This window comes from Hippocampus comes, unplaced genomic scaffold (assembly GCF_001891065.2).
Source record: "Hippocampus comes isolate QL1 unplaced genomic scaffold, H_comes_QL1_v1.1 scaffold86, whole genome shotgun sequence".
In the NCBI taxonomy this organism is placed as follows: domain Eukaryota; kingdom Metazoa; phylum Chordata; class Actinopteri; order Syngnathiformes; family Syngnathidae; genus Hippocampus; species Hippocampus comes.
In genome coordinates this window covers 3958038-3981278 of record NW_017805882.1, presented here as the reverse complement: position 1 = coordinate 3981278, position 23241 = coordinate 3958038, and positions in this window count along the sequence as shown.

Sequence of the window (23241 nt, the reverse complement as noted above, 5' to 3'; positions counted from 1 at the left end):
TATATATATATATATATAAAACTTTCTTTTTTTACTAGAATTAGACTAAAACTTTCATCGTTTAAAAGTGGACTAATATGACCACATAGATATCATTAAAATGTGACTAAAAATCGGAAACTATTTTCATTGAAAAGATTAAAACCAAGATGGCTGCCAATAATGGCACTGCTTGAAAGGGTCATAAAAGATCGAGGGTCACAAATAGGTAACTGGCAGCAGCAGCACTTGGCCCGCCTACCGAGTGCTACTGCTGTAATGTTGTGCCCCAACTTTCCCTTGTAGGGATTATGACACACTTCATACGTGATGATATTAACTGCCAAAAGAAATTCAGTCTTTTTTTAATTGGAATGAATTAAAGAAATCTTGTACATTAGGACAAAATGTTTATCTTCTTGCACTTATGGCATTTCCTTTAGTTGCACCAAACAACATGGAAGTCTACTTGTGGTTCTAAATACACATGAAAAATGTTTTTCAGCCCAAACGACCTGAAAGAATGCCTTCAGCCAAAAATCCATATACACTCTAATTCTCAGCATGTCCCCAACGTAACCTTATCCTCACACAGCCTCTAGTTTAGCCTCCTGCCTCCCCACCCTCTTCTAACCCCCCCACCACCAACACCTAGCTAAACCCATCATCTTTATTCAATATCGCCCCTGGTAAGCATTTTAAGTTGGCTTAGCTTGTCATAAAACCTCCTTTTAAAGTTTTGATTCTCTCTCTCTCATTTTACTTTTTTTTGTCACTCCTTTTTTGTCCAAAGTCCACACTCACATTAAATAGACACACTGGCATGAATCCTGGTCAAATATTCACACTAACGTGAAAAGGCATGCCAATTTACTGGCAAATTAGATCTAATGAACTCAGCAATGACATGAAAAGCTTTTGCTACCTGACAATATGGCATTCCTTAATATCTCATCAAATTCAAGCAGATGCATCCCTGCCATACTTGGGGACTGTGAGATGGTGCAAATAATGTAAATGATGAATTCCAATTTTTCCATAAAATCACATATTCCCCCAGACAGTCTGTGAGAGAGAAGTCTGGCTAACATTATTGATTGAAGTAAATCTCTACGGTGATTTATTTGTTTGGAATAAATGTCAATTTAAGATATGAGTTGTTACAACTAAATTCTTGAGGGACAAAGTTGGGAAGAATAAAATTGACAAAAGTCACATGGGATGTGCTTTGCTATCTGTGACCCTGAGCAGGATATATGGGGTACAGAATGGATGGCTGATTACTACGACTGTTAATACAACTACTACTACGAATACTAATACTACTACTAGCACTAATAATAATAATAATGATAATAACACATAAAATGCTTCTTGCAAATGTTGTGGATCTGTTGGCTTTCGAGTGCGAAACAGTTTAGATGAAAATTAGCACCTCCAGTTCTGAGACCAAGGTCCTCAGCTGAAATCGGGTGGACTGCCCTCTCCAGGTCAGGGATGAGATCTTGCCCTACGTGGAGGAGTTCAAGTGTCTCGGGGTCTTGTTCAGGGGTGAGAGAATAATGATGTGATCGACAAGTGGATTCGTGCAGCATCTCCAATGAAATACGCTGACTCGGAATCGGTTTGTCGTGGTAGCTGAGCTGAAAGGTGAGGCTCCCACTTTACCATATGAGCTACATTCCCACCCTCACATGTGTTCAGAAGCTTTTATGTCTTGACTGAAAGAACAAGATCATTGCATTGAGGGTGTCCAGTTGAGTATATTATATAGACCCGTCCCCACGAGTGGACGAAAAGGTGTCGTGCCCGCCCAATAAGATATGATGCTTGTGCCCCTCCAACTGAGGCACACATTTAATTTTTATTTTATCCTAATAGTTCTTTTTGTATTATGAAATATTGAGTTGCTTATAAAAAAGCCATTAAAAACGGATTAGAAAATGGATGGATGGATGGATGGATAGTTTATTCCTCGCAATTGTTGACATGCTGCATAAAAAAAAAAAAAAATATGCAGCTATTTCAACACTGCTTTGCAAAGTGGCTTATTTTCAATTCTTCTTTTTTTTGTGGGGGGGGCAATTTCTGAATAGTGAACAATTTATACAACACTGACAGATCGAAGCCTCTGATTAGCATCTCTGGTGAGTATGATTTTTATTTATTTAAAATGTTCAGATTGATTAAAATTGATTGTGAAGTACTATATTGTAATGTAGAGACTTGGAATTCTTGTGGCGATGTATTGGAAGATAAAGGTAATCGTGTTTTGTTTTCTTCTGGTAATATCCTCAAATATGTGAAATGCTCTTTCATGCCACCCATTGACCACTTATGTATCGATGCGTTTGGGTGAGAGTGCTTGGAAGGGAGACTCTTCAGACAATCGTCTGTGAATCTGCAAAGGTGTTTTTAGGAACAGTTTGGTAACACGGCAGAGCGCAGTGTGAGCGTGGCCATATTTATATATTTCTATAGGGTTTTTGGGAGGAGGGGGGGCATGATGTGACGTTAAGAGGTGGATTAGATCACTCAATACTAACAAAACCCACTGAAGGCACAGGTCCAAAACTCACCACCTGGCTCCGATCTCTCTTTTTCTCTCTCTCTCTCTCTCTCTCTCTCTCTCTTCACAGTCTCTCTTGATACACACACACACACACACACACACACACACACACATATATATATATATATATATATATATATATATATACATTTGTGTGTGCGTGTGTATTAATAGCGGTGTTCGATATGAGTGTGTGTGTGTGTGTGTGTGTGTGTGGGCGGGGGGGGGTGTATAACACTGTCTTGTGTGGGCAAACAGCATTCTCTTAAACGGCATCATGTTAATGACTCCTCGCTAATGAGTGGAGTTTATTACTACCAAAGACGGAACACATGAAAATAGTTGGACACTCAAAGTACAACCAAGTGAAGCTAGCTGATCTTTTAGTTACAGTATGTATTAATTTGGTTCACGGTTTGCCCATGAAGACTTTCAAATGTGTTACTTTATTCAGGAATACATTCATGCCCATGCGGGTAAAACTACAGGAGGTGATGACGACGCACCCAAATGTGTCACATATAATAAAGTTACTCACGCAACAAAATGCTTAAATGTACAAACATTGCACATTCCACCCCCTAGCCCCCCTCCACCCTCCTGGAATGGGGAGAATTTCTGCTAAGTAAGATCAAGATAAGAAAACCTTTATTTGTCTCACAATGGATAACTTTCCAATTTCAATAAATAAATAAATACAATAGAAGTAGAAGTTGATTATTCATTTATATATTTATTTATCGGGGTTTACACCTCTCTTAAGCATTACATTAAAGTAAGTTTACATGCAGTGCTATCACTACATTAGTCAGCTAACATGACCACAGCTTATTTGAATCGGACGTGAAATATCATACATCCTTTTTTGTTTGATGATGATCAAAGTGGCTGTGACTTTGTGGATGCAGTGAAAGATTGTCACATGCATCTAATTTCAGCATGATCCAGTTGGCTGGTTCACTGACAGTGATGGCACCAGATCAAGGACCGTATTTTCGAGTCCACATTTTGTTGCTCAATTTTTACTCATCTTTATAATTTCTTCCTGTCTCTGCTTCTGTTGACAGCATCAGCATTATTTTCTTCTACATTGGAGCTTCTTACTTGGCTCTATTTATTCTTTTTTTTTTTTTTCTGCAGTCACTTTGGTACCCAATTCATTATCTCACATACAGCTTCACTATAAAATTCACAAGATTTGTGTTCATTGTTTTTGGTTTGTATGGCAGTGGTGGTACTTCGTGATTAATTATGTAGCTCCCCCCAAGTCTCTGTTTCGTATTTCACTCGGGGGAGAGCACATATGAATTGATCATCATTTTCTAAGTTCTGTTATTTATGGTTTCTGTCACATGCTATTCCAGATAATGTGAAAACCTCAGAATCACAGCAAAATAATATATTTGGATTGCAGAGTTATTTATCAAAGTTGTGTCTATAAAGTGGTGTGTGGGCAGGAAGGGGGAGGCAAATTAATGTTTTCAAGGTATAGTTAAGCTGTGTGAAAGCTCAAGTTAAATTTTACAGTAAAAACACTTATAAACAATTCCTACTTTTGAATATGTCTATGTTGTGTGTATGTGCTCCCTGTACAGCAGCTGAACACATTTCTATGACTTCGAACACCAAGCCGATGAACAGAGCAATGTACTTAACGTACATGAGTGCTGTTGCTGGGCTGCCAACTTTGTAATTGTTTCCAAAGTTTTCAACACCTGGCAAAGCACAGGGCATACTGTTTTCTCATCAAAAATGTATTACATCCAGTTTTGCTAGAGAAGAAAAGATTTGGGGGATAAACAAATGAGTAAAAGTATAAATATTTCATTATACTGTAGTTGACAGGTGGTTTTGTGCCAAAAATGTTGCTTATGCAACCTCAAAGGCATTCTGTTTCAAAGGTTATCTCTTTTTATTGTATTTATTTATTTATTGTAGATTTAAAAACACTTTCTTTTGGGTTGTTTAATAGAGAGGAACACTGATGCCATTGTGCAATGAGTTACCCAAATGCCAAAGAATAACATGAAGGGTGTTGCAAAAACATGTAGTTGGCACAGTGAATTAAAAGTCAAATGCTTTTTGTTTGTGATATCAGTCAAAAGAGGCCTTTGGCTGATTCCAATGGACATTTGGTTGCAAACTTAACTGAAAAAGTGGCAGAAGACCCAACGCCTCATGTCGCAAAAATCTTTCATAAAATGCCCCAAAATTAAACGACCAATTCGGTATGACCACATTCCATTGTGTAGATGTTTCGGAGGAATCTTGTTTGTTCGATTTTTTAAGTTTTTTTAAAATATGACTATAACATATTCAGACAACTGTTGGCCCATTAAGAACACGTATAAGAGTCTGGATGTAAGACCACATTTTATCGTGAAGCAGCAAACTCAAAAACAAAAAAGAATAACTTGAGAATACTGTATTGTCATAATGAGATTATTCTGACTTGCAGTCAAATTCACAACCCCCCCCCCTCCACACACACACACAGACATACGGCAAATTGCCTTCTCAATTGAGCAAGATTAGTGGTATTATGAAACCACCCCGAAAACAGCAGGAAACGTTGAACGCACAAAGTTTATGGCACCAAATATCAAAACAAAAAAACCTGTTAAATATGTTACCTAACAAGGTGGCGGATATTTCATCGCCAAGCCAGAGCGACGTATTTTTGTAATCTTCAGTGAAGAAGAAAAAAAAAAAAAACAATGACAAAGCGACGACCTTTCGTGGAGAAATATCAAATGAAGAGTGAAGTGTGGAAATATGGGGAAACACCTGTAAAACAAACACACTCCCTGTTTTAAAACTACAAAAAAAAAAGCAACCCGAATTATGAATAGATCAAAATATACAGAACCCACAAATCCACTATTTATCAAATTAAAAACAATGAAATTTTCAGACCTGGTTGACTTCAAAATCGCCCAATAAATGTTCAAAGCACGCAATAACCTGCTCTGCCAAAACATCCTGAAGGTTTTCGAAGTTCATGAAAGCTGCTATGATTTAACAGGTACTAACCTATACAAAAAATCCAAAACAAGAACTAACATCAAGCAAAGAAGTGTATCGTAATAGGAGTTAATCTGTGGAATAACTTTGAAACAGACCTGAAAATGAGTAAATCGCTTGCTGAGTTCAAAAACAAATTCAAGAGAATAGTACAACAAAACTACATCAATCAGAGTTAAGGTGATAAATTCGAAACATTCATTAAATATAATAATAAATCAGAATTAAGTTGATAAATGGAGTACCGGTAATGTACCGAAATATCCATTATGAATACAAGAGAAAAATCGACATAAAAATGTGCTAGGGCGGGGGTCGGCAACACGCAGCTCCAGAGCCGCATGCGGCTCTTTAGCAACATCTAGTGGCTCCCTGGAGCTTTATAAAAAAATGTTTGAAAATGGAAAAAGATTTTGATAGTAGGCTAATATAGCTCAAATAGATATAGATACATGTTGCAGCTCCGAAAAAGGAGAGCTGTGGTGTTGGTTTTTGAAAACATTATTTATGTTTTCAACAGTGTCGACAAACACAAACACGTCTGTGTCCGACTCTGTGCCTTCTCTCTTCTCGTTCGACTCGAGGGGCGTTCAAAGACAGCCTCCGAAATACGGAAATGAAAGATCATTTCACTGACACTAAGAAAAGCGAGAATAATGCACCAAACCAAAAAAAAATATCAAGCGAGGAAATCACAAAATAAATTCTATGGGGGCGTTTGTGAACACACAACAAAGGAATGGATAACATAAACAATTCTGAGACAATCTAGTCTCCTAAATACATACAGCATGTGTTTCCTTCATTGTAAGTTTTATAGAAGGCTTTTATTTTTTTGCGGCTCCAGACATATTTGTTTTTTTGTTTTTTTTTTTACCTATATGTCTCTTTCAACATTTTGGGTTGCCGACCCCTGTGCGAGGGTGTGTATGTATATAATCTCGATCCATACCAAAAGTTGTAAAAATAGATAAGTATAGCACAGATAAGGGTTAAAAACATTAGTTTTTATGCAGACTTCTACTTTCTTTTCTGACTGATATAAAAATGATCTATTTACATATTAATACATAACTTGGGGTCGGACCAGATAATTTTTTTACTTCTTCCTACTCCTTGGAACATATAATTGTGTTGCATGATGACTGTTTTAATTTCCTTTTTTACTGTTTTACTTACCTTGACTTTCTGTCAACTTATTACTGTGTATGTTTTTATGTTCAATAAACAATAAACAAAACCAAACAAACAAACAAACCTCATAAGTGGGCTCATTGATCGGCAAGCTAACGCATCTGCTGTTGCCCCAAAATAATGGACAGCTGTCTTTCTTGCTTTTCTTTGTGTTTAATTGTTGCAGCCTACCTACTGTAAGTAGGCGAGGAGCTGAATGTTGAAATTAACTCATTTTAGATATTTCTTTTCGAAATAGTGCTTTGCACATCTCAGGTAGAGTTCACATCGGACCAAATAGCAACAAGTAATCCTATTTCAATAGGATCTTAACAGGTTCCAAGATGGATTCCATCAACTCCCTTTCTGGATCGACTGAATGTGTTCCTGCATGGCCTGTATAGTTTATCAGATGGCACTTTCATGTGACAGTAACAGTGAAAGACTTTGGTCTTATCCCCAGTCTTTTAATTGCACCCTTCTTAACTCATCCCTCCTCAAAACACAGTTTTTCCTCACACTGCCATTTTAAGGAGTATCTCAGTTGTCTTACACGCAGTGAGGTTTGAGGATTAAGCATTGGGGAGGTTCTACGGGCTAGCTTTAGTTGAGGGACCTAGGATGTAGGTCTTCCAGTAATTGTGACATATGAACTCGGGCGTATACTAGCAGGATCATAAATTATGCAGGCCTTCAAATTAAATAGTTAATCCTCTGTTTGTGTCATTCTTGGTTTATTTTAATTTGAATCTACAGTTTTGCTCTGTGTCTGCTCTATTTGGGGCCAGTATTTAAAACCAAAATGACTTGAATGATTACACTGCCTCATAATTACTACACCAAACCAAACACCTGTTTGTATGGTTTTTAGTAATTATACTGCTATTTTCTCAAATGCATTTGGCCACATAAAGAAAATAAAATGTTTTGATGGTTCTAGGTTTGTTTGCGTTCAGCGTCATACATAAGCAACATATCAACTCAACACTTCATCCTGGAGAGTGGACCCCCGATATTCACCTGGGGTAGCCGGCCTGGGAATAGCGAAAATACATGTTATTGACAGGCATTGAAATACAGTGGGGGTGGGGAAACAAAGCGTGAACCCTCCCCATTTTCTTCCAGAAAACGCTGATGAACCTCCAGGATGTGTTCCCATGAAAAGCAGAGGATTGCCCCCCCCCCATCCCCCAAAAAAGAACACAAACCCAAAACAAACAAAAATATATTTTTAAAAATCCTCAAACAGTTGAATTGGGGTCATTCCAAATTGGAAGGTGGGTGAGGTGGTCTTTGGATGGACCAATCAGGATCATCTATATCAGGGGCCCCCAACGTTTTTTGCCCCACGGACCGGTTTATGTCAGACAATATTTTGAGGGACTGGCATTTAAGGTGTGGCGGAAATAATACAACAAAATAATATGGTATGAGCTGCATGAAAACTGTGGCGTTTTCGAAATATAATAATAAACACAAGGAACGTCTAATCTGGCCGCAACAGTCCAATCGCCATGGCAATATTTAATGCATTCAAAATACGGTACAACGCAAATTCAAAGTGCATGAAAATGACGACTCACCACAGCACCGAGCTTGATTTTCTGCAACCAGACGGTCCCATCTCGGGGTAATAGGAGACAATGACACCTCAAGTGTGTGGTTTATGTCCAGTCTACCTCGTAATTTTGTTTTCGTCGCCGTTGCTGCAGAACCCCCCGCCTCACACAGGTAGGATGTCGGAAATAGCAACAGTGCTATTGTGGCGATCTCAGAGTATTCAGCCATAACTTTAATCCAGTTGTCTCGAACGTACCTTTAAGGCCGCCGTCATTTGCGATCTCCAGCAGTTTTTTTTACTCATTTTGCGAGCTCCTGCGTTTTGTTTTGAAGTAATCGGTCACGTGATGGAGAAGCGTGGCTTGACGTGTGTCAAGTGTAACACAGACGGATGTAACGGAGAATCCGGTAGTTTTTCAAAATAAAACATCTTTCGTATTCCGAAATAAATAAAACGGAATTAAGGCAAGTTCTTTCTGTGCGGCCCGGTACCAAATGCCCGGCGGACCAGTACCGGTCCGCGGACCGGCGGTTGGGGACCCCTGATCTATATGCATTTGCAAATTTGTGAAGTGTGACAGTGTTCATATTTGATACTTTAATTTAACCCTACTTGAAAAATGAAGCATAAATATGACATCTGTGGAGTAATCACGCAGCGTGCAGACGGTTCATTTGTGACACGCGTCATTGACGTGAGGTCATCTTGAGTGGATATTCCATCAAATGACAACATCGAAGAGGCATTGTTTAATTGCCGCACAAAATTCGTAGCTCCTCCTGCCTCGCTCCTTTTCTGCTGGGAGGCGCAAGCATATAAACAGACGAGCAAGGACCTAGGAATTTGTAATTAGAAAAATGAGCTGAGCCCTTTGTTTACCCAGTGGCAGTTTGCAATGAATCTGATTTTGATTGAAAACTGGCACAACTGAGATAGGAAACAGGTTTCCAATTAATTCTATCATTCATACATCATCATTCTCATTTCCACGAGTGGGGCATGTTGACGATTTATTTTTCTTTGTTTGGTAGGTAAATTGAACACTCTAAATTGTCCATAGGTGTGGCTGTGAGTGTGAATGGAAGGCGAGGATAAGCGGTTCAAAAAATGGATGAATGTTTTTGTAACTTTGCATGAACGGTCATTCTCTCGCTCTCTCTCTCCTTTTCTCACTAACGTGTTTCATTCAAAGTCTGCATTATGTAATCTTATATTACATGTCTGAAATGTCATTTGATTTGGAAGAACATCTATTTTATGCAGCTGTTGCTACGGTTACTTCGTAAAAATGTTGGAATTGCCGGCGTTTGAAAATCTAATATGAGAAAAATAAAATGATCCGTAGCTGCTCTGCCAACAGAGTGCCTCTGCCCTGACCCTTTGTCTTGTAAAATATAATCGAGCTGTCTCATTCGTGAGTAGGGATAGCCTCCAGGTGTAATATCTGAGGCCAGGAACCTGTAGCTACAAAGTTCGGCCTGAGGTGCTCCGACGTAAATGTGATGACTAACACTAGCAGGCCATTAGGAAGAAAGAGACAAGAAACACAGTCGGGCCAAAAGAGTCATGGGCAGATGTCCCCCAGCTATCCTGTCAGTAACATTTCAACTTACTAAGACAGCATACATGGGCGAAAAGAAATGACAGCACCATAAATAAATCAAAATAATGAAAGATTAAATAAGCTACATGAGAACCATGCTATCTCAAAGGAGCTGCTTCCTTAACAACACTTACAATACTGTCGGAGTCAATTATCTAGACAGGCTCTGTGATTGTGGAAGGAGGAGGGTAAGTCAGGAAAAGGAGCAAAAGGTCCATGATAGTTTTTTTTTTCCCCTTCATTCCAACTGTTGTTTCAAATGCAGGATGCAGTGAGGGCTTTGAAGACCTTCTCTGTTTATGTAAACACTCTCACAAGCACGACCTTCATTTAAAACAACCTTTTTCAGAATGTGTGTCTGATTCTGCACGGCTTTGAAATCGCCTGTCTCACAGCTACATGTTTATTCTTCCCTGCGTTTGTGGCACATGTCCACAGGTGGCAGTGCAGGTGTTCCTTAGTTTTCATAAGGACAGGTGGAGGTGATTAAGCCATATGTCAGTGCGTCCCCCATATTGGATGTGGCCATTGTAGTAACTTTAAAATCGGCAAATTGTGTTTGTCAAATTGACAATAGACTGAAATAGATTAGAAAAATAGACTGATGTAATACGATGAAAAGCAGTGATTCAGTAGAAATTCCATGAGTTCTCACTTGATTTCTCCAAGGAGCAAGTGAACGAGATATCTTCACAAATTGCTTCACTTTGCCACATCCAATATGGCTGCGACGTTGATGTGCTCAAGTGGGGTAAATGTTCTGTAAATGCTGTCTATGGTAATACTTGTCAATGGTTGTTGCAAAGGATGCCATTCAAGACTATGGTCTAGGAGCGGCAGTACTGCTTGAAAAAAGTACAGTAGCATCGAAAATATGGAGCAAGTATGAAACGCGACTTCACTGTAAGGTTGGTCCACACTTCTCCAATCATTTTCATTTGTTTGTCTTGGGCATCCACTTGGGATTTCCTGACAAATCTCTGGAACAATCACGCACGTGTAGCAAACAAGCCGTCATTATGATCATTCACATCGCATCGATCCAGGTGTGAAGTGCCACTTGCACTTGCATATCATCGTTCGAAAGACTTGCTCCACGACCACACTCCCATGCCTGACAATGGAGTTCGGCACCTCATCAGCCTCTGTTAGAGTCCCATTGTCACGCTTAGAAGTGATGAGAAAAGGCAATGCAGCCCGTCCAATTCGGGACTGTCTCTCAGTAAGCTGTTGTCACCCATCTTCTCCTGCCGTGTTTTGTGGAAGTCAGAGGTCCTGAACATCCTGGCATTGTGGACCTTCCCTGGTGGTCCAGCTAAAATGACAATGACTCACCCCCTCTAATCCACGTGCCTCTGAAGGAAGAGTCACAGCGGTCTATTGAGCTTCACCAACACAACAACCGTGACAATCTATCCATTTGGGCACTGAGACCTCAAATAAACGATGGCATCACTCTGTCTGCGCAAAATGTAATCCTGCAAAATAATCTCTGTTTTTCATAAATGTACTTGTAATCAGATTGTGTTTTGTAACTGTACCGAAATACAGTTACATCTGTACTCTGAGTATGTAACACTGTAACATGTATTCCATTACTCCCCAAGCCTGTGACCAGATGATTTTATGCATGAGCGTGACTTGTAAACTGTTATCCAATATACGCGCATAAACAAAAAAAGAAAAAAAAACACACACACACATACAGATAAAATCAATGAACTATACTTGTGTGATACCTTTTTTAGAAAATATTGCTTCTGTGTAGTTACTTTATTTTTAAAGTGTAAAATATAACTGCATTTAAAATTCAACATTTTCTGGGCTTTATATCTTGTTTCGGCGATTCCTTATTGAAGTATTAAACCTGATGTGCAAAAAATGTGTAAAAAAATAATCCATAATGAGTGATCAGTTTAAGAGCCCTCTATATGTCTGGTGTGCATTTTGCATCTGGGATCTAATGATAAGTGTATTTATAGGTGCATCTGTGCACAATGTCCACAGATGTTCCATGGCAATTCAAACACAGCAGCCTTATCTCAACCTTGTTCTTTCCCTCTCACAGCCATGCCAAAAGCTTTGTTGGTCATCCATCAAGCAGAGAGCGATGTGATTGGCTCTCTTCAACTGCTCCTCCTCACAACACTCTGCCTGGTAACCATGACCGAGGCAAGAAAATTACCAAACTCCCCGAGATACAAAACTTCTAATAATAGCTGACATAAAAAAAAAAAAAGAAATCCCTGCTGCTTGTTCCACCATGTGTCTGTGGGTGAAGTGGATGTTGTAGGGAGGCAGTTAGAGAGCTCGAAATAGATGGCAAGAAAATGGCAGAGTGAAAGAATGATTGAATGACTAACATGCTAAATGGCTGACTGATTGTAGGATAGATTTACTTTCTTCATTGAAGTCTACACTCTTGAGGCATACTATTCCAGAAACTGAAAGAAGTAACCCCCCTGGATCTCAACCTTTGTCTAAACCCACAACAAAATGCAATGGTTTATTTTGCGGAAATTCATGAAATAGTTTTGTGGTATTACAGTGATCCCTCGCTATTTCGTGGTTCGTTTATCGCGGCATCAGTGCATCGCGGATTTTTTCAAACATATTCATAAAAAAATAAAAAATAAAATAAAATAAAATAAAATTAAGTCCGCAAAAGGTCCGCGAGAAGCAGCGAAAGTCAGCAAAACAACAGCGAGTCACATAGAGCAACATATACAGTACTACATGTACAGTATATGTTTACTGTATTTTGTTATTCATAAACTAACCTAACTTATACATGTTTAAATCTATTAGTATACAGCATTAAGTCATGTTAATTACTTAAAAATTTACTTCTACATGCATGCATACCATTAAATTTTGCCTTATAAATATTATGTACATGTACCTATATGGAGGGGGAGGGGGGTCTCTACTTTGCGTATTTTCGTTTATCGTGGGTGGTTTTGGTCCCCATTAACCGCGATAAACGAGGGATTACTGTACCTCTAAAACGTGCAGTCTTGGTTATAAGGTAATAAACGGACTAATACATACGGTACATTATGCCTTCAAATTAGTGTTGTTTTGTTTTCAATAGCTGGAAACAGATGTTACTTTTTTTTTCAGTCCGCGTCTTGCAATTATCACTTTCAGAACTCATCAGCCTTTTGAAAACTTTCAGTGCCCTGCCAATAAAATGGGTCTATTCAAATGTATGTATGTCATATCTCCAATTCCCTACTCGACTCTCCCTTGAGTGCCCACACACACAAATATGCACAGACCCAATTTTTCAGCATGATATCAATACATATTGGCAAAGCTGTTGTGTCCTGCCATGTCTGCTGTATTCCCTCCTCTTAGAGAAACTGCAGCACATCGTGCCAGCTGGAAGCCTTAGTGATTATTTAACTGCTCTGGGCTAAGCTTGGCAACCCAAGGGGGGAGGATGAGGGAGGAGAGAAGACGAAAGAGGGAGGAGAAGACCTGAATTAGCAAGGGATGAGTTGTTTCAATGCATGTTTCTGTTTGTGTGAATGTCCGTATCTTACATGCGCATACTGTATGTGGATGTTGAAAAATCATTATTGTTAAGTCATGGAAATTCACCCAAAGCACCCATAAGTCGATTTTCCAAATGCCACAGCTTCTTCTTGGATGTGTGCATGCAAGTTTTGCCTCGCCTCAGAATGTTGCGACGAAGAATCCGGCAGCAATGCCTGCAACCCTCACGAGGATAAAGGGCCCAGATAATGATGGATGGGTGGAAAAATCTCTCAAAGAAAAAAGGCAAACACCTCATTTGAAATCGGAATTGATGGCAATTGAAGTAAAACGACGACGCTGTGCAGCAACAATTGTTCAGTCACGGATGGGATGATGAGTCATCAGGGGCTAAACCTACCCTCATGCATATTCTGCAAATTAACACCATGTGTCCAACTAACACTCGCCAAAACACTTCTTTGGAGGTACCTGTCTGGGACCTGTGTCAGTTGGACTCCCCGATGCCGCTCAACTCATCCCCGTTGCTCACACCTCTGCCTACTTTGGAGGTGTCATGGCATCCCGCTGCCATTTTTGGATCTGCTTCACAGCTACCTGCTCCACTCTCGGTGCCTGGCTATTCTACGACAAGTACCTTTTCATGTTCCGCTCAACATGTAGCTGGAACCCTTCCCTCTGAAGTTCCACTGAGAGGAACAATCTATTCTGCTTCTGCGCCGCAGCCAAGTGGCACACCTCCTGTTTCCCTTCGTCAGCCATCTTCAGCCTGACAGCACCGTCTTTGTCGTCCAGATGGAACCTGCAATTCCCTCACATTCGGCCTGAGCACGTTACCCAATTCAAACAACCATTTGAACGACTTTTGGGTACCCTAAAAGTTAAAGGTGTCTCAAATAGGCTTTTATTTGAAGACCAAACTTCAAAAAGTACTATACCATGACACATTCGTTGACCCAGGCGCTGACATCACAGTCATGTCCAGCACATTGGCCAGACGCTCCGCCTCCTACACTGCTCATTATATATCCTGGCATTTGCCTTAACCAACGTTCATTTGGACTCTATGATGCTTTTACAATGGGTATTTGCACCATACAAAATGGTCCACCATTTATATGTTTCCCCAGTCCAATCAGTCCTTCCACTTATCCAGTCAGGACCTGCTGGACCGTTTTATGGCCCTGATCAATTACAATCAAATGAAAATTTGATCACAGGTGCAATGACCATTGCCTGTTTCACTGCCAGCCAAAGCAATTGTCCATTGTTACCCTCTAAGACTGTGGCTTCATCTCAACTTGTCCTGATTGTACAAAACCCTCATCAGGACATCAATCTAACAAAAGGGGCGGCTGTGCCTGTTGTACCTAAGGTGCACAGGAGCGGTCACCTTGGTGACACTGGCCCTCTGCCAAGTTAAACAATCCACTTGTGATACGCAATGCTGCCCCCTCGTTAAATGTGAGCTAGGCTCACCAAGACAGAAACTGAGTATCCTGTCCTCAATTTTGTGGCAGACAATTCAGCTTCACTTCTGAATTCAACAATGAAATGTCACTCGAACGTGATGTCCAACGATCCCACTAAGATGTTTTTTCTTGACGCTGTGCTTATTTCTGAGACCAAACCCACCCTTTCGATGCAGGTTTTACAACGCCACTCTATGGCTGCCTTTCCTACCTATGCTTATGAATGTAATGGACTTATTTTGGATCACTTGCTACCAAACTGCATCCCTAGAAACATGAAGACGACTTCAATGAACTTGCAGTCATTTGTTCATTTTGTGGCTCAGCATCGCCGCCTGTCTTTGTCGTCCACCCGCTGGCAAACCACTTATTGATGATGAGACTTCCACTTTTGGTTGTCGCGTACTGCGTCCTGTCATGGGCTTTTTTTTATGCCTCCCGGAACCGCAATGCACTACCGTTCTCGGCTCCAGGGAGCCAAAAGGTGGGCGTGCATAAGCCCATAACATTGCGCACACATGCCAAAGGGAGGTCATCACAACGGAACTGGACCAGCCAGTCCGGCCAAATCTCCACTACATCACTTCCTTGGTTACAATAGATGAACAAAACCTTGTCCACCTCTGTTAACCATTACCAACAGGTGAAAAACACACCTAAAATGTTTCATGTGGGTGACTCATATGCCTTGGAGTCTTAGGCTTTCACACAACAGGAAGCCATGGGTGCATGAGTATTACCAACTGATACTGAACCCAAGCGGATCCATTTAAAACTGTGGTTTTAGACACCCTAGAACCAGACTGCTCACAAATTTGTGTTACTGTTGCGCTTGACTGTGCAAATGACACAATGAAAATTGAACATGCTAAATCCTACTGCGCATCGAACAGTCAATTAAAATTGCTTGATGCCATGTGCATGACCAAACCCCATGGAAAGTGTAAAGTGAATCAAGCTGACCTCAGCGGAATCCCTTAACGCACAAAGCAATTTATCAGAAACCTCCTAGCTATTGTTTCCATTGGGTTTTCATTTAACATAAGTGCCATCATTGTAAACACTGTTATTTCAAATTCTGTGAAATTACAGAATGAAAAACTCCAGGCTTGGTTTCCTCCCATCTGCCAAAATCATAGCAAAACAAATCATCAATCTACTGTCTTTTGGCGGAACGTTAACTGGGACTATCTGAGTCCCCAAACAATTTAGCAAAAATACTAAACCAAATTAGACCAACAACAAATAAACATCAGTCCGTGCTCCAAACAGATTCCGCTTACAAATTCAAAATGTGACCACGCTGAGAAAGGAAATGCTGCACGAAATTGGTTCTCCCATAGAGAAGCTCCACTGTGACAAGGCCTTCCCAACCTGCATGCACCCTTAGTGCTCCCTTTGTCCCGCTCGGTAAAAACAAATTCCGAGTTAGGACCAGGAATCCCATCTTCCAATCAGGTTGCATAGACATAACACGACCAAGAATGTTTCCAGATCAGCTCGCATTTCCTTAACAGTAACAGGACCCCCCTCCCTCCCCCCTCTCTCTCTCTCTGTCTTTATTTGTTTTTGAGATTTTTCTTTTTCCAAACACCCTGTACACACTGACACGTACTGGGGGCAAATGGGGGTGGGTTGCACCAATTTTGTACCCTGGCAAGTCCATTGCACGGCTCAGTGGAAGAGTGGGGTCGTCTCCCAACCCATATGTTGTGGGTTCGATCGTATGGATTACGCGACATGATTTGGGCCGCACATGGTCTGCGGTCTGACTGCGTGGGAAAAAAAATTGTGTGATATACGGGGTAAAATCACAACTTCCTCGGTTGAGGTAATTGTCAGTTTGCATGTTTTTTTCTTAGTTTTCCCCCAAAGGTTTGAATTCTTTGGATGCGGTATAGCCTATATTTGGAGCAGGATTACAGGAAATGCAGTTGACAACGCTGCCCAAAAATATCCTGAAAATAAAATGTTAAATTATATCCTTGAAGGCCCAACAAAGAGGATGTGTTTCAGTGTTTCTTTTCCATCTGTGCAGCGGGGCCGTCTGCACTGATTTTACAGGAATTGCGGTTAACATTGGGAAGCTTCAAAGAAAGCAGCCATTCAATTTGGTTTGTTTTTCTGTGGATGTGTGTGCATGACTGTGTCTGAAATAGTAAATAGAACATTTAACCTCTGCGGGATTGTCTGTAAGTCTCTTATTGCTGATTCAGGACTGAGCTGCTTAACAAAAGTGTTGTTGCTGCATTTGTGTGTATGCAGGCAGCTGTGTTTGAGTGAGCACTCGCACCTGAATGTGCCAGAACAGCCTCAGTGGACCATTGTCTTTGAACTCTCATGCTGATGCAGGGAGTTGTGAGACGCATACTTACAGTATGTACTGCTCGCACATACACACGCAGAACTGAATTCAAAGTAGTGAGCATTCCTTTGACACACAAATGTGTCCATGCTCAAATAAAGTAGAGGACAAACTACATGCATTGCTATTTTGCTGTATCAGCAGCTCCTTTGCTCACGCTCACTGCATTTCTACCCTCCCCTTTTGAGTGCCATTCATATTCCAAGCATTTTACAATTAAATTACCCGTGACTGCACGATTATAATGGCATCTCTTCTGTTCAGTGGACAGCGATATGAATTTATGTCACGTAACCAAGCGGATCTTGCATATATATAGATCACATACTGATGACCATATTATAGGACATACCCATAATGTTATTATATAATCTATGACTGGACTTTATGACCCCACTACATTGATCCCACAAATGAGCCAAGGGGGTTTCATCATGAAGTGTCAGAGTCAGCAGATAGAGGGGCTGATGAAAAGTTAAACAGTCATACACAAAAGATAGAGCTGAATGCGCCAACACTTCTGGGCTTTGATTTGATTACTTTTCACATGGTCCATTATTTTTTTTTCCTCTCCCTCACTTCCAGCTTTTTAATGAGTGTCTTCATTCTGCATGTTACTGTCTGAAACTCTGCTCCGAGCGACACTTATCTTTACGGTCCAGTACACATTATACTGCCGATACACTCTGTCCTCTTTCTCACTTTCTCAGAAAGTTGCCAAGTCTGTCTGGCCATTTACAGACTAGTTGAAGTGGTATGATTTTACCCCACGCCAGGGTTCAATATTTTTCTCTCAAGACAGGCCCTCCGGTCAATTCCACTACTGCATCACTATGTAAATCAGTCAGAGTTCAAACAAAGGTGATACTTATGAGTAGGTAGAGTAAAAATAAAATTAAAATGCGGAAACTGGGAGCATAAAGGGCAACAAAGGAGTTGGTAAAACAAAATACAACGATAAAGGCTAATAAACAGAAACCACTCCTGACGAGTAGGAAAATTAGCAACATCAATGAACAACGAGAAAATAATAGCAAAGCACTACTAAGTAAGAAAAATAGCAATCAAAGTTAACAGCAACAAAGGTGGTGAAGGAGCACAAGGAGAAATGTGGGTATAAAGGCATCATACTAGGACTAGAGCATGGTAGCACACGAATGATGAAGACAACACAGAGATCAGGGGCCTGATGTATAAGGACTTGCACGGCGTTCATATTAACACACGGCGTCCAGCCAAATCCAGAAAATGTTGCAGGCACAAAAAAAAAAAAAAAGTAGATGAATGAAACAGCATACGCAGGAAGCAGAGCAAATACCTTTCACACATCTCAACCAATGCGGAAATGTTGGTGTGCCAGACTCCTCCCTCTCCATACTGCTGTATAAATATGCAAATTACAATAAATATTTGCTGAAGGTGGGAATTATCATTTTGCATGCTCAAATAATCAGATTATCGAGACATGAGTCACTAATGAAAAATTAGTAACTTCACAAAATGTGAGCTGGAGATGCTGGCAAACCAATTCGAGGGCCAAAAAAACTACAGCACTGTCTTCTGGAGTCAACATTCTTGAATAGGGTGCTGAGCTGTAACGGCAGCCCGGCAGCCCAGTTTTTTAACTCAGTCGTCAGCACTCTGCGCTCCCAAACCTGAGATGTGGTGGCGGCATGAGTTTGATTAGCCAGTTGACCCTCGCGTTGGGTGGACAACGTAAAAGTAAAAACACCCTCTCGCTCTGACCATCAACAAAAAAAAAAAGTAGTTGCCGTGCAGCACAGCACATTCCAACTGTCATTTCACTCTTGATAAGACAAGAAAATCTTTATTCGTCTCACAATGCAAAAATTCATCTGAGCGACAACGTTGGTAGGTGCATACGCCATGTTTTTGTGCGTACGCACCCTTTGAACAAAGTACTTGAGGCCCCTTATGTGTTTGCAATGGATTTCTGAGCCACAATGCAGAGTTGGATTATGGTTAAGACAAGGTTATGTAAACTTTAAATTCAAACTTTTGGGCATTTTAGGGGATAAAACCGCTTCAGTTCGATAAATTGGCTAATAAGCGCATGTGTAAGTGAGTCCATGTGTTTGTAAAGCTCTTTGGGCAGTACTGTATGATGTAGAAACACTGAGAGATAGTGCACTCCATTTACCATTTTAATGACGTTCGATTTTTCATCTGTTGGACTATGACGTGTTTTTTTTTTTTTTTTTTTTTTTTGGAGGCGGGGATCGGATTGACTGTCGGACTGGCAGTACAGTGAAATTTACAGAAGGAAGCACGGTTAAAATAACATGACGGACTGACGTTTACAGTTTGCTTCGGCTTAACAAAATAATGTACCAACGGTGATGGATGGGTGCCCAGCCTGCTGACGGATGATGAATTATGGTAAAATGCCCACCTCTGGTAATTATATTCCTATGAATCATATTAGTCATATTCTATCCAGCTAAAGTTCAGCACTATTCCACTGACCGTCAGCAACATCATTTGATTATTTATTAGTCTGGTCAACCATTGACTGGACCGATTTGTTGACAAGACAAGGTTTACAGAGACAATATATGGAACAATGCACCACAAAAGCATGTACTTACAGCTCTTTTAAAATGCATAGGCATTGGTAAGAAATGATCCATCATGTAATTGATTTCCAACTGGAATGGCTAAAAACATCTTCCAATCACCATTTCCTTCATTACACCGCCTTAGTCAAGGTTCTTTCCTTGCACATTATGTATTTTTCATCTCCCCTCATCTTGTCATCCCCTACCGGCCCTTCTATCTTATATTAGTCAAGGCCTCAGGCTGAGCTGGTCTACCTTTTCCTACATTATTTATTTCTGCTCTTGGTTTCTTTACAGGTTCATTCAACTCTTTATTTCCTCCTTATCTGATCAGACCATTTTCTCCTCAGTACTTCATTTCAAATAGCTGTGAAATGTATTTGCATCACCATACAATCATGACCATCACAGCACTTTGCTCCTTGCTTCAATATCTGCCTTCTTCTTACAAGAAACTTTCTCGCTTTTCACTGAATAACAGCCTCCAGAATGCTAATTAGTTTCTTTGAACTTGATTCATATCCTTGTCCAGTGCCCTCTCCCACTCCACATGCATTTCTCTCTGTTGTGTCGATTAGTCAGAGTACAAGGCCTGGAGTCTTGGCTGATAGACACATTTGTCTGCTCAGCAATCTGCTGCAGTGCCAGAAGGAATGAACACACACACACACACACACACACACGCACACACACACACACACACACACACACACACACACACACACACACACACACACACACACACAAACACACATGCACACACATGCTTGCACGCAAGCACGTTCACCCATGACGTGGACATAACATTAAGGAATTCATACACACACAAAAGCACACACACGCCACACACACACGCACACACACACACACACACACACACACACACACACACACACACACACACACACACACAAAAGATCAACACGTATCGAAATTTTGTTCCAGCACCTGTATGAGAGAACTGTATTTTTAATGCCTTTTACATTATTTTTTCTGAAATTATTACAATTATCCTTTTATGTAACACAATTACATAATATGCAATTTATATATATATATATATATATATATAAATCCATCCATCCATTTTCTAATCCGCATATCCTTACAAGGGTCGTGTGGCGTGCTGGGGCCTATCCCAGCTGTCTTCGGGCAGTAGGTGAGGGACACCCTGAACTGGTTGCCAGCCAATCGCAGGGCACACTGAGACGAAGAACCACCCATGCTCACACTCACACCTAGGGGCAATATAGAGTATTCAATTAACCTACCATGCATGTTTTTGGAATGTGTGAGGAAACCGGAATACCCAGAGAAAACCCACACAGGCACAGGGCGAGCGTGCAAACTCCAAATGGGAAGGCACGGACCTGGAATTGAAACTATGACCACTATATTCTGAGCATGCCGCCATCACTTGCCAAAATAAAATCACATTTGCAACGGTAAAAACGTGTTCTATCAAGGTAAACCTGTCTGAAGACAATTGTGAGGGTTCACTTTTAGTACCATTTGCCTTTTTGTTGTTGTTGTTGCTGTTAAGAATACATACTGTGTCACAAAGTCAAAAAGCTCATTCCTCAAAATGATCGCAACACACAAAAAATAAATACAATCGTGTGAAGTTTAATTTCAGTAATTCACTTGATTTGGGACTTGGTATGACATGCGACATTTTTGATAAATTGACTTGGTGGGGAGGCTTGACTTACAATGGACGAAGACGCCAGAAGTAATTGGATTGCCAATCACCGTGAGCAAGATAAAAGCAAGGCTCATGCTGCAGTGTTTTATTTCTAGAAGAATTTTCTTTTTTAAGATACTGCAGTCTGGTCTTTTCCTATGAATTAACAGTTCAGTATGGAAACAAATTTGTACATCTTTTATAATAAGCTGGAAGTCATATTGCAATTATTTATATTTAATGATCTGAAAGTAATGTAAAAGCATTTTCAACTTATTACATGCAGTTTAGGTTCACAATTTTGTCTCTTAACCATGATAACCACAGAGACGAGTTCTAGCAAAGATGAAGCTCTGTTTCCAATGGAGCATTCAAGAGACTAAGTTCAGCATACTCAGGCAAGTTGAGAGTTGACAAGTATGAAACTCGAGATCAGAGATAATTGGGATTTCCCTGGCTGTCAACCTAAGTTTCTAACCTTGACTCTGTTCTTCCATCTCTGTGAGTGCATCTGTAAAAGAGGCCTTTTGCCTTCTCTTGCGGCAAAACGAGATTAATTGTAGTTTGCCTTTCCCCAGTATGAACAAGTGATTATTTTGAATACAGAGTTTTTCATAATTTAAAACTAATCACGATGACAGAAACCAAAACAAATGATAAAGTCAACACAGAGAAATGCCAAAAGAAAATTTCAGCTCTGTTAAAAGTTTGTTCAAATTAATCAGGGTTGCACAGTGTTGTGCAGTAGTTGGCACTGCTGCCTCCAGGAATGGCGCTACATGGGGGCTAAGGGAGGCTTTAGCCCCATCAGCAATCTGCATAGCCCCAGTTAGGCCCCCGCAGCGTTTGATTCGATATTCTAAAATATATTGATAAGATGTAAATGCTGTTTGTCCTTCAAATTTATGAAATGCGTCGTGATTTTGCATTAATACGAAGATTGCGGGTCCCAGGGTGAGAATAGGTGAGAATCACTGATTTAGACCAGTGTTTCCCAACCAGGGGTACACGTACCCCTCGGGGTACAAGAGCATATTGCAGAGGGTATGTGGAAGCATTTAATAATTCATTTCCCAGCCCCGTGGCGCAGCCGTGCCAAAATCACAATAGAAGTCTGTCAACTCAAGTGGCTCATTAAACCTCAGATGACTGATGAAAAGAAGGTAAGACTTCTACAGTGAGTCTGAATATTATTCCTTTTCAGGGTTTTGTCCCTGAAAAATAAAATTGAAATGCATGCGTACTATCCATATGCATGGCTTAATGTGAGGTAGACAGCGAGCTAAACTCTGGACGCATGATTCAAGATAGTTGCTTTTACTATAAAATCTTGACATCAATGTTTGGAGGAGTGAAAACTGCATGCATGGATTCAAAGATTTTTTATTTTTCTCAACTGTATTCTGTGCATATATCTCACGAGCCCCCAACACTTACTGCTTTACACCGCTTGCACCTAAATAAAAGCATAGTTTTCAAAATAAGAGTCTGAATGATAAGCTGATTATGAGTTTTTATATATATATATATATATATATATATGAAACATCCAAGGAGAAGGCTCCAACGGATGATGTAGCTCCAACGGATGACGTACTCAGAGAATGTCTCAGACAATGGGGAAGGAACAGAGGATGAGGGGCTGGAAGAGGGACCATCATGGGAGGACAAGCCCCTGCACGGGATGTACCACCGGACCATAACTGAAGTGGCTGACCTCAAGAAGGC